Below are 13,392 nucleotides of genomic sequence, written 5' to 3' on the forward strand. Positions count from 1 at the left end.
TACAAAAATTAAAGGATGAAATCAACAAATGACTTAAATTACGGGACGAAAAACACATTTAATCTGTTAAAATAGTATCTTTTTTAAAGTTAAACTCTTTTCTCAAAAGCAATCTTCTCATCAGATACTCTCCATTTAAATCTTTTCTTCTCTTTCTTCATGTTTTAGCAAACATTTTTCCAACTTTCATCCCGCTACAAGTTTCAATTCTCTGGAAATTTATTTTAGTGTTTCGAGTTGTTCTGGAATTGATTCTGTATGGTTTATTAATAGTGAATTTCAATTTTGAAGGGTTTGAGGAGTATAGTACTGGAGATGCGATTGACGTTTGATATTATTTTTCAGAAATAGTTGGACATTTCAGTGAATGAAAATATATTGTGGTTTTGTATTATGAGGAGATAGAATTTCTAGACATGTTAAATTATATATCATGCCTCATCATAAATGTTTTATAATATTATGCACTTCAATGATATAAGAAGAGGAGGTAGGATTACTTTTGCTTCGAGTTTGATAATGGGGCTTTAATAAAAACCAGCAAAACCCCCTACTGCATCATGTGATTTGGGATTGTTGTGAAAGCCACTGAACAATCATACCATATACAGTACAATCACATTTTCAAAAATAGTAATTCTTGAAAATATTGAATGAGCAATTCAATAAGAGAGCTCGAATCGAATCGGTATTAATGAATTGGAATAAGTTTGGCAACAAATTATGAAATTTTGATGATCTTCTCCATTTAATGAACGTAGAGTTTGCTTTAAAATCGTTCCCCTTGCATCCTCCGGAAAGAATATGCTTCAAGGGGAATAGCACAATGCTAGACAATACTCAAGGAGCCGGCCCGGCCTAGGACCAGCCTAGAAAAGCCCGATCTAGGACCAGTCCGCTACTGTTCATGACCGGTCATGGTGTGGTTTTGGCCTTTAAATGGATCTCAATTGGGTCTATTTATAAACCCAGGCCCCGCTCTTGAACCGACCCGGTTAAGGCCTGAACCAGGACCAGATCAGGTCCCGATCAAGCCCGAATGTGACAATTTTATTTTTATTTTTTGTGAAATGGAGGTTTTTTTTAACAATGACTTAAATTTATAGTAGTATTATGAAATAAATAAATAATAAATTAAATCACACAAAAAGTTATAACTAGAAAAAATAATAGTTAAGATTATATGATGAACTTAGACTATAATAAATTCAAAAATGATTTATAATAAATTTTTAAAAAATAAATAAAATGTATTAATAAATCAAAGTATTAAAAATTTAGAAGTAGAACAATAATGACAATAATTTTTAAATTTTCAAAAGTATAAAAAAGCTACTAGAATAGTCGTAGGGTAATAAAGTGAAACTTATATGTCATGCCTTATTATTATAAAAGAAATGGCCCAACAGGCCCGACCCAAGCCCAGCACAAGACCAGGTGGACCAGGGTCACTGGGCTGAGCTGGTACTAAGTTTCAATACTTGGAACAAGCCCAAAACCAACCCGGTCCCAAGCACGCCTCAGCCAACTAAGCCCATTTTTTTATTGGTTCAATCTGGTCTTGGGTCGGACTAGCTCAACTCAGCCCACTGCACATCTTGAGACACTACAAAAGGAACCCGGTTTTGGAACAAGAAAAATTGGAAAGGGTATGTTCCGTTCTAATATGGAATGGGCTTTATTAAAAATTTGGAATGGATGTTCATTGCTGCATCATCTAGGCTTTCTAGTGAAATTTGGAGTTTCTGTAATGGGAAATGCATTACAAGACCCATTCCATTTTTTTTTTAAAGAGCATGTTTGTAAATCCATTCAAAAACAAAAAGACCTTTAACAAATTTAGAATACCGTTTGGAACAACCTCGTTGGAATTGCAACGACTACTCGCAATATAAAAGTTTATGTTCCAATAGCTTGCAAAGAAACCGTTAGTATTTCGAAACGGTTGACAACCATTACTGATCGGGCTCGAGATTGTTTTCGTTGGTTCCGCGGCCAAGATCGCGTCTCGCTCCCAATCTTCAAGATATTGTGAATCAAAGAAAATGTTATCTAAGTCGGGTTGGCACCCGACGAAGACACTCCGACGCTCAAGTTAGACGAAATTCACTAAAATTAGATATCAGACTATTGAGTAGGCTTTTTAGATTTCAAAATTACCTCTCTAGGTGGCAATCTCCTCATATTTATACAAGTTGAACTTTCCATACGGGTGCTGCCACGTGTCGAGATCTGAGGCCTTAGGATCCCCTCCCAGTGTAATCTTCCTAAGATTACGCACCCGGATCGCGCGTCAAGCTAGAAATCCGTGATCTTACCCATAAGTGGCGCCTTAGAGTGTATGTTTCCTTCTTTTAGAACTATGTCTAGCTCTTTTGGTGTGCAAAGTCGTTTTTACCCTTACTGAAGAACATATCAATTGACAACCATTACAAATTTAGTTATAATTTTGTAATGGCTTTATTATAACTGTTGTAACGTGTTACAAACGCCATTAAATAAAGGCGTTCTGTAGCACAACAACTCTATTTAATTGCTACTTTTGGTCGCTCTAAATCTCGTTCCATTGCCCATTCCAAAAAATCAAATATATATATATATATATGTATGTGTGTGTGTGGAATGTTGTTTTCATTTAATTTCTTCTACTTTCGTACATGTTAAACCACACACTCTTGAATCTCTCTCTGATTTTCAAGCATATACAGTTCATCAACTCGAATTGCATTATTTTATCGTGTACCTTTGATCCTTTTGACTGCTTGACCAAATAACAACTTGAACCCTCTTTTGTTGAAATGCAGTTTAGTCAATAATAGATTTCTTATTTTTATACTTGTATGTTAAGTACTATTAGTGGCAAAGAACGATATGCAGAAGATCATTAAGGATCGCATCAATCTTAACCTCATTGAGCCTACAGTCTCTACTTGCAGTAGCCCCAATATTCAGGCAAGACACCATAGTGAAATAAAAAGAGGTAAATGCAAGTTAGTAATTAACTACCCAGGTATCAATAAGATATTGGAGTTTGATGGTTATTATACTCCACGTAGAGAACACTTAATAGATTGCATTAATGGTGCTAAGATTTTCTAAGTTTGATTGCAAATCTGGAATTTATTAGATTAAGATGAAATATGATTCAAAGAAATATACAATAGTTTCCACACCATAAAAACAATATATTTGGAATATGCTCCTTATTTGACTTGCTAATGCACTCTAGATATTTCAAAGGCAAATGAATAATCTTTTCAAGGACTATCTTGAATTCATATTTTTCTATATAGACAACATTTTAATTACATCTAGAAATAAGAAAAATCATATTAGACATCTTGAAATATTTTCTAATGCTTGTCAAAAGAACGATTAGTGCTTTTTGAAAAGAAAGCCATTATAACTGTTAATAAAATTAAATTTCTAGAGATTCTTATAGACGCAGTAGGTATCAAATTGCAGGAGCATGTTGTGAAAAAAGTCCGCAATTTTCTTGACATCTTTAAAAACAAGAAACAACTTCAAAACCTTTTAAGAGTTGTTAATTTTGCATGGATTTTCATTATGGATTTTGCGAAATACAAAAAGAATTTCTGACCACTTCTTCAGAAAATAGAAAACCCAAAATGAAAATGGGAGAAAATTCATACCCAAAGGGTTTGAGTTAAAACAAGTCTGTAGTAACATGTCAAAACTTGCAATCCCACAAGATGAAGATGAATTGGTGGTCTTACGAATGCCAATGACTACAGATGAGCAACAGTGCTCATGAAGAGAACGACTACTGGTGAAGAAACATGTAGATACACAGGAGGGTTGTTCACTGAACAACATGCCAAACATTGGCATGTTAACGAGAAATAATTTTTGTAGTTTGAAAGGTATTTAAAATTGGACCTTATTCTTATTAGCCAAAGAATTTACTCTAAAAGTAGATAATACAAATGTTAAAGCTCTCTTGAAAAATTAACTCTGAAAAGACTCGTATTATTAGATGACAAGTTGAATACCAATATTATTGTTATTATATTGTCATTGTTTTAATTCTCATGAAAACATTCTTGCAGATTTCCTAACAAGAGATAGAAACTTTTGAAGTAGACTCCATCATCATAAGACTTAGGTATCTTAGGAAGAATCTTGAGGAGCTCAATAAGAAATTTGGATAGCTAATGGTTAAGGCCCAAGTAACTGGCCAAGTGCAATAAGCTAATCTTGACATTAAGAGTACCAAACTTGCTTTTAGCACGTCATGGGATACGTTACTAGAACCAATTCAAAAGGTATCAGCTTAAATGATGACCCTAGAATTACAAGGGCAGGACTTTAAATGTGCAAACAGAGAACAGGGTTCTAAACCTTTAGCGGCATATTCAAATACTAGTTGCATGAAACCATTACCAGACTCTGGTGAGAAAGCAACAATTGAATTACAGAAAGTACAAACTCCTGATAGTTCAAGTTAACCAAGTACCCCTGGAGTAAAAAATAAAGAGATTAACCTCAGGGCAATGACAGACACTTCTAAGTTTAATACTAACTAACTAAAATTCTTCTATTTATGCTTGCCAGGTGGGAAAAATTGGTTTCCCGTAAAAGAATTAACTGAAGTAAGACCATAGTAAACACATATGAGAAGTATAACAAATCCTTGATGCTTGAAGAGTCGAAGCCAGAAGAAGTTCAAGAATAATATGATTTTGGAGCAGTTGCTTCAGTTCATACTATGACACCTAGATTCCCAAGAATTTCAAAACCTCCAAATGGGATTAGTGGGAAGTTTATGATTTTTGGTAGAGCAATCATCACCTCACATGAGGAGACATTTTAGAGCTTAAATTCATTTTAGCAACTCCAGAAATCACAGAAAATGTTCTCATCAAGTATTTCATTTTATCAAATTATAGAGACCCAACATGGCAGCATTCAACAGAATCAAGCCTATTATAGGAGAAACTCCTTGGTATCACCTCCCAGTGAAGATAGAATCTGTATCGGGAGAGCTTGGGGACTTTGAATCTGTTTTACGAAAATGACAAAGTCAAATATCCATTTAAAATACTTTTTTAATAAATTATATGGATTATTCTTGTTAAACTCAATGACAGGGAAAAATATTGAGTCCACATAAAGTTTATTCGAGAAAAAAAAGAATGCTATTCTAGAAAACTAAGTTGTCTGCAACATGATGCATGTGGAATAATTAATAATCATATATGCTCTTGTTGCGACTTACCGAAAAAATCTTTCTTAGGAAAAAAGATATGGGTTACCTAAAAAAACCTAGATCAAAATCAGAAAAAGGTAAAAGGCACCGAAAGATTTTTATAAGTAGAGGTAAAAACCTCAACATGTAAAATCAAACAAAAGATTTTCCATAGAAACATAACAATGAGGCCCACAGTCTGAAAAATAGGATGGCAATAGCTGAAAAAGCAGTGGCCAACAAATCAAAATGACCATAGTTGGAAAGCAGTACCCAAGTGGATAATGAAAATGCAATGACATCATCTAAAACAAGTTTGAAGTCCGAATTTTCAAGTCCATAGACCATTATAAAAAAGGAGCTAGGAAGCAGATGGAGATCATCGAAAATTTTCTCTAACTTTTCAGCAAATAAAGAACTGAGTCTTTTAAATTTTTTGAGTGTTAGAATTTTTCATTATATGGGGATTTCCCCAATGAGTCAAGACCTCTTATCTATGAGAGGCTACATATTTATTTCCTTCGATAGAGGAAGAGAATGTCTGTAATATTTCAAATATTTTTCAATAAATTCTAAGCTTCTGTTCAACCTGTTTATCCAAATTTTATTAAATCTTTACTTTGGAGTACTTTACGTCCTAAGGTAGAAAAAAAATAAGATTATGCTATTTGTTGCTAAAGGAGCCAAGTACCATTTGTTGTTGTAGTATGGTTGAAGGAAGTTCATAAAATTAAGGACTTGAAATACCAGGTGGTAAGATGGTCCAACTAAGATATGAATTTATGGAGACTTAATTTTATTTCGAAAGCATGTTGGCTTGATCAATGCATAATAAATGGTACTATTTCTGCTAAAAGGAATTAGGACCAAGACTGATACTATTACAAAGGTTAGGGGCTACAATGAAAATAAGGTACCTGAAGTGCAAATTTCTGTAAAATATAGTATCAAAATTGGCTATTTTGAAAAGCATGGTACCAAACTTGCAAGACCCTCTATATTGTGGTGACAAAAACTATTTTTCTCCAACTCCTATAGTACAAGGAAACTTCTCCTTTTTTACTCCACCATTGAACTTAGGTGTAATACTTTCTTTTTTTCTTTTTGTTCCCCTCTTCTCCAAGCTTATTTACAATTTTTTTTTACCTATTAAAGTTGGATGTGAAAAATTAGTTATAATTAAATGTGTTAGATGATGAGTATGTATGTTTAAGTTATTGTTTAGGCCTTGTTTACCAACAATGATGGGAGTAAGGGGTTACAAGATTGAATTTGGATAATCTCCTCGATTGCAAGAGTGAGACGCAAGAATCTAATATTTACTTAGACTATAGACAATTCCAATTTTAGAGTAAAACATGTTTACTACGACAGAATAAACTTAGAATTGGAATGTGAAATTATATTGTGGGTCATTAATAAGACAAAACGTCTTGATAGCCCCATCCCCCTTTTCTAATGAAACCCTCCCATTCTTCCTTTCTGAGCTTTCTTTTGGTATTTACTCAATTCTCTGGAATTACCCACCAGTGTTGGTGTATCTTAACTAAAGGTAAAGCAACTCTCCTTCTCCTCGTCACTAGAACCGTTTCAGGTGAAAGTAGTGTAAGAAATGTATCAGTACATAGCACTAAAACTATGAAAAACTCTATTCTTGTTGTTTCAATTTGATTAAAATCCTTGATAGGCATTATCCAGACATTCAGGGTGCATCCAATGCCATATCGTCTCCATTCAACCTCCGTGTGTTGTCCAGCGCCGAAAACGGGAACAATTGTAAGTTAGCATCAAATTTGTCCAGTACTCCCTAATCTTTATACGAAATTTAATTTTATAGTTTCATATCTCCGATGTTAGTGTATTACTTGTATATGCCAAAATTCCTATTCTTATTTGGGAAAGTTGTTATTTTTTCCCTCTTTTATCTGATAATTTTGATTTATTCGATGATTGTGGCTTTAAGTTCTTAGTTCTGTTATGCGTTGTTGCATAGTCCTTTTGCCCTCATTTACGAAAAATTCATTAAACAATAAAAATCTTCAGCTTTTAAAATACCCCAGTAGCTTAGAAGAGCTGTGTATTATAATGATATTTCACAATCACAGAGATGAACGTTGGTATGCTCAAATTGTTTGTGGCAAATCTCATTATTATTACTTACATTTGGGTCAGACATAAGCTGATACATATGTGTATACTCGTATTTCATTACAGATGTGAGTAATTTAATGTGATGAATCTATAGGTAATAATAAAGGAGAATGGTCATTGTAGTCATAGTGTCAGTAGTGGGACAAATTCGGGAGGTAGATCATCAAATAGGCAACATTCTTCATATTCGTCTGACGACAATGTACGTATTTGTACTTATGGTAAGGAAGTGGTTGTTCGTACGCCGTGGACTAGTATTAATCCGGACAGATGATTCCATGGATGTCCCTGTAATGAGGTGGATATTGTGTAAAAAAAGACGTCCATTGCATAATGACAACATATCGCTCGTTAACTTATCCAGGGATTGTAGTTTATTTCCATTTGCCAATTTAAATATGCTTTCCATGACATATCACAATGTGTATTTTCAGCGACGTTACTGTAGAACATTTTAATGGGTAAACCCTCCAATGCATCATAGATCGAAAGAGGCCATTCCTAGATTGCTTAACCGTCTCTCTCAATATGACACTGAAATCAAACGCGCAAATGAGCGCCTCAGACCAGAGTAGTCACACAGGCGCATGTTATAGATTTTCTTGTTTATCATATTGTTCGTTTAGGTCATCTTCCTTTATGTGTCAATTAAGGCCTTCCCTCGATGTTGTCCATTGATAGGTTTGGATCATTGTACATATAAGTTGTGTGGCATGTCTGCGAGATCTAATTTCATTTTTCCTCTTCGGGATGTGGATAGGTTGTACAACACATTTTGATGGCCAAAATGCAATTGCTTTGCTTTGTTGTTTTTAGTTGAATGTTGCAGTGTAGGTCCCTTATTCGCCTCTATGTACTAGGACAAATTTTGATGGTTGAAATTGGACTGTGTGACTTAATTAAGTATCGTCTTATTTCCTTTAACTGTGTTTCCTAGTTTTCCTCGTTATATATACTCATTCGTATTCTTTCTACTAATCTCGTATGCTTCTTAAACATATAATTTATTGTCTTCTTTTTCACCTCAATACCAACCCCTACATGATTACACTTGAACTCATTTAATAATGACATTAGTCCTTGTTATGTATTGTTTACATGGTAGTTAAAGTTTGTCTGTGGTGTTCAAATCATTTATAAACCTAACTATATGTTCATAATAACATATAACATGTGAACCTATCACGAATTAGATTTATTTTGCTTACATATTCCACCTTTGATATAAATCTTTTTGTTTGTATTAAACCTTGGTGTTATACCATCTTTCATGAAGAGGACTTTACGCGAATACGAGTTATACGATTGATATACTTGTAACACAACTAATTAGTCTTAGAACTTCCCCTTCAGTGCTCTGGTGGCAATGTAAAAAAATTTGTTCACAAACCAAATTCAGTATTTGGTCACCGTTCTCCACTTTGAACTATTTCAGTGAACAAGAAATCATATGCTTCCTCTAAGAAACAAACCTAAGCCTTGTAAATTTGACATGGGTAGGTGGGTTAAAAATAATTCACCACTGTCAATTGTCACTACACCTATGAATCGAATTAATTTCTACCAAGTATGGAAAATGGTGGCATGACATTTCTGTGAACTCATTTACAACTAAAGCCCAATCAATCCCAACCAACCGCCTGTTGCATTTCCAACTAACTCTATGATTAATCTTTCCAAACTATATTAATGTCCATGGATTATTACAGTGACATCACTCAAAGGGAGTATTCAATGTTGTTATTGGACAAACGCGACACACATTTGCTGTTTTTTTTTTAGCTATATCGCCTAAGCTACCCTACGATGTTACCATCATAATTACCCAAAATAATATATTGCTACCCCCTAAATACAACAACTGTAAAAAAATTCCCCAATGATGTGGCATGATGGATACTACAATCAATGCTATATGTTCTACTGCTCCCAATGGACCTAAGAAATGGGAAAAATATTTGTTAATGGATTAGTGGAGCATGGAAAACATGACCAATTCTGTCTTGAGTGTGAAAATTGACATGCTATTGTTAGCCTCTAGACAAAGTGATGAAGCATCACATTGGTAACATTATCTACGATTGGGGAAAGCACCCCCTCAAGTTTCTGCGTGAAAGGTTTGACGTGTGTAGCCGGCTAGTGAGCCACCTTAATGTGGTCTAGAATAAGCAGTTGAGATTCATTATTACGGATGACTCAACTTGGAAAGATGTAGTAAGGTAATAACATTCAATCAATTGTTTCTCAACAAATTATCCATTTGTTCTTAAATAATGCATTTCTTGAGTTGCAACCTAATGATTACTGGGTTCATATGCATATATAGGGATCGCGGATCGAGAAATGCTATGTCAACGCTTATGAGGACTTATGAACGGAGCTATGCATTTCACTGAGCTGGTTGATTTTGACTCTGGAACTTTGGAGGAACCAGAGTTGGAGCCTAACGATATCGACCCACCAAAGTAGCTTAGAATACTTGTTGTGGAGCCCTCCAAAGCTGCTAAGAAAATGATCCAACTGAGGATCATATATCTAACAACAACGACTCAAACTCACCCTTTTGTAATTTCATGTATGAGTATTATAGATGGGAAGTGATGCAAACTCATTGCTACCACCTCCCAACATTCCGAGTTTTGGTACAAAGAATACTACAGTCACTTGCGAAAGCTCCCCAAGTGCCAAGTCAGAGGGCCCTGCTAGCTCAAGCACATCGAATGGGACTCCCTTGAAGAAGACAACTTGACCAACATAAGCGCTGAGTGACGGTGGACCGTGAAGTATATATATCGTATTGGAAGCAATGCTTTTTGTCTTGAATCACTGGTCTAAATGAAAATCTCTAGTTTTAAGTCGCTTTAGGTTATTTATGTATTGTACCTATGATCGTGTGTCTTGTCTAACTATCGACGAAACAAGTTTGGATCTGGGAGACAGTAGTGTCTACTGACCAATTTAAAGGTTAGTTATTGCATGCTAGTATTTTGAACGACAGTGTGAATGGTAACATAAAGTAGTGCCACAATTAACGATTTCATGGAGTATCTTGGTACTGTTGCCGCATCATGTTGTCAGGAAAATATAGTTTTTCTGTGCGACCAACATAAATCCGGCCTTGACTATAGATCCATGGTTGAATGGTAGTTGGTTCAATTACGTAAATATGCTATGCTTAATGAAATATCTGCTAATGGCATGCTCCTTTTTTTTTTTGAGTTAATATTTTAAATTCCATATGAAATTTCGATAATATTGTTATAGTTGTCCATAAAATGAATATCGGAGTACCCAAAAATGTCTTCTTAAGACGGTTTGTTTTGAGGAATTTTATTTCAACCATAAACAATTGGGTAAATATTGAGTGAAAATTCAATCACTCGGCCGCTCGCAAACCCATGCGATCACAATTCAGAAATGGTCTTCTTTAAGCAATTTTGTCTTGTATTGCAACATTCCAGATTGAGGTCTACTTTCTTTAATCGTATCTGTATGGTATGGTGAATTAATCCTCAAGAATTTGGTGCTAATTGACAAGACAATTACACCCTTGCTTCAATAATCATTATTAATAAAAGTAAATTTAATTATTAACTTAATAAATCAAAAGGGAGAAACTAATTGGTGAAAATGTAGTCCATTACTCCAAATTTCTGTAAATAACTGAATGAATGGAAAAAATAATTATCTTGATAATAGATTTTGCGAATAATAATTCCACGCACTTACTTTGGGTCATGTAAACTTATTTAGTTTAGGCAAAATTGAATGTTTATCTCTTAACAAAATTTACTGCAAATAGCACATTAATTAAATATAAAATACGAATATAGACCTAGAATATATAAAAGTCTAAATAATATGTATGTCTACAAATATATATATATATATATATATTTATAAAAGTAGTTGTAGAAATTAGGAATTGTCAATTGAGTTAGAGTGGAATTGCCTTGTAAAAATGAACACTACAAAAGAACAGGGTATTAGAGATGGAATTTTCCGTCTCTGAAAGTAGGATTTTCGTCTCTAAAACAAATTAGAGATGGAAAAACCCGTCGCCGAAGTCCGTGGCGGAAAGGCCCGTCGCTAATAATTTAGCGACGGAATATTTCCGTCGCTATGAGACCGAAAATTCGGTTGCTAATTCTGTCGACAAAAAAGAAGAAAATTTAACTGTAATCCGTCTCTAATTTACGTAGGTAATCCGTCTCTGATTCCGTCGATAAAAAGAGAATTTTCCGTCTCTAATCCCTCGATAAAGGTAAAATATTTGTTTGTTAATTTCCGTCTCTAATTCCATCTCTGAAATGAAGAAAATAATCCGTCTCTAAAACCTTACAAATTTCCGTCTCTAATCCGTCTCCGATTTGGCCTCTAAATTTTCAAAATTTTCCGTCTCTAATCCGTCTCTAATTCTTTTTGGGTTTTTTTGGGTAGATTTTTAATTTCTGTACCCAAATTAATATCCTGGTCATTATACCATCAAATACATTCCATCAATACCAAAATCTGAATTTTCCAAACAAGAACAACAAATATTAACAAAAAAATACTCATAATACAACAACACTAATATAATTGATGTCATCATCCAAATAATATCAATGTCTACTCCCAAGTCAACATACATTAAGTCATAGACAACCCAAATCGACATACACTAAGTCATAAACAACCAACAGAAAAAATAAACTAATTATCTTTCCTGAATGTTGTTGCTCCTGTTGTCCCGACCCACCAGCAAATTGATGATTTGTGTATCCCACATCTTGAAGTAATTTTTGAACTAATTCTTGTAGGTCTGCCTCACTCTTCCGAGCCTCTTCCTCCCTCTTTCGAACTTCTTCAAGAGCAATTTCAAGCAATTTTCTATTTTCTTCTTCTCGTTTTGGAAATTCCTCCACAGCTTTTGTTAACTCATTAATCTTCTGGTCAGATGCTTTAAGAGTAGAACTGACCGAACTTGAACTTGTAGATGAGGAGCTACATCCAAATCCATATAATCATCCAAGCGCCTCCACATCCAACTACAGTTAATATTCATTATTCTGCAATTTTTAGAGAAATTAAGGAGGCTAGATGAATTAACCATTATTTTGAAGATCAAGGTTTTTTATCTACTGATATAAGAAAAGTCCCAAATTTTAAACGACTTGACATCAAAATGAAGTGAGAAATGTTGATCACCAAATAAAAAGAAACAAGTGAAAAAAAAAGGAATAGGAACAAATGATCTCAGATTAGGCCTAATTATAACATTTAAATACATGTGGAATTAAAGTATCTCAATCTTAATAAAGAATAAGATAGTCATGAAAAGATTCAGGAAAAAATCATTTTTGTTTGATGAAGAAACTATCACATACATGCACATGACATTGTCTTTGTACTGCTAACTAATAATATTTGAGAAATTCATACAGACGGACTATTTTAGTTTTAAAATATAATGGGAATAGCCAGAAGATAATACAATGATGAATGATGATCATATCACTATCCAGAAGACTAGAAAATTTGCTTGATGAACTCTGTTTCCATACTTTGACAGAAGACAAATACCATTCATCCCTTTAAACAATCAACCAAACAACCTTTTTGTTTTTTGATGTAAATGGTGCAGACTAAGCCACAACCAAGTTAACTAAGAATTGTTCACCAACTTAATAACATCCTGCCATTTGATATGTCTGAATGGGCCCATTGTTTAAGCCTTTTTATTACATTTGATTATCAGTTTCCAAGTTGGGACTGTGCTTGCAAGAATTCTACAAATTTGAGAAATCAAAGTTTTCAGATCAATTGTAAGTATTGCTTCGTAGCAAATGTAAGTAAATGGGCATAAAGTTATGTGAATCTCCAGCTGTTCTTCATAAAAAGCATCATTTGGTTATGAACTTAGACTACAGGACAACAGTTTCACTTCATCTGTTAATTGCACAAAAGCAAGCAGAGTTGCAGGAAGTAAACATCTCAGGAACACACACATACTTAGGCCTGGCAACGAACTCGAAAATAATTATAATATA

The sequence above is a fragment of the Sesamum indicum genome, linkage group LG8, assembly GCF_000512975.1.
Source record: "Sesamum indicum cultivar Zhongzhi No. 13 linkage group LG8, S_indicum_v1.0, whole genome shotgun sequence".
Lineage (NCBI taxonomy): Eukaryota > Viridiplantae > Streptophyta > Magnoliopsida > Lamiales > Pedaliaceae > Sesamum > Sesamum indicum.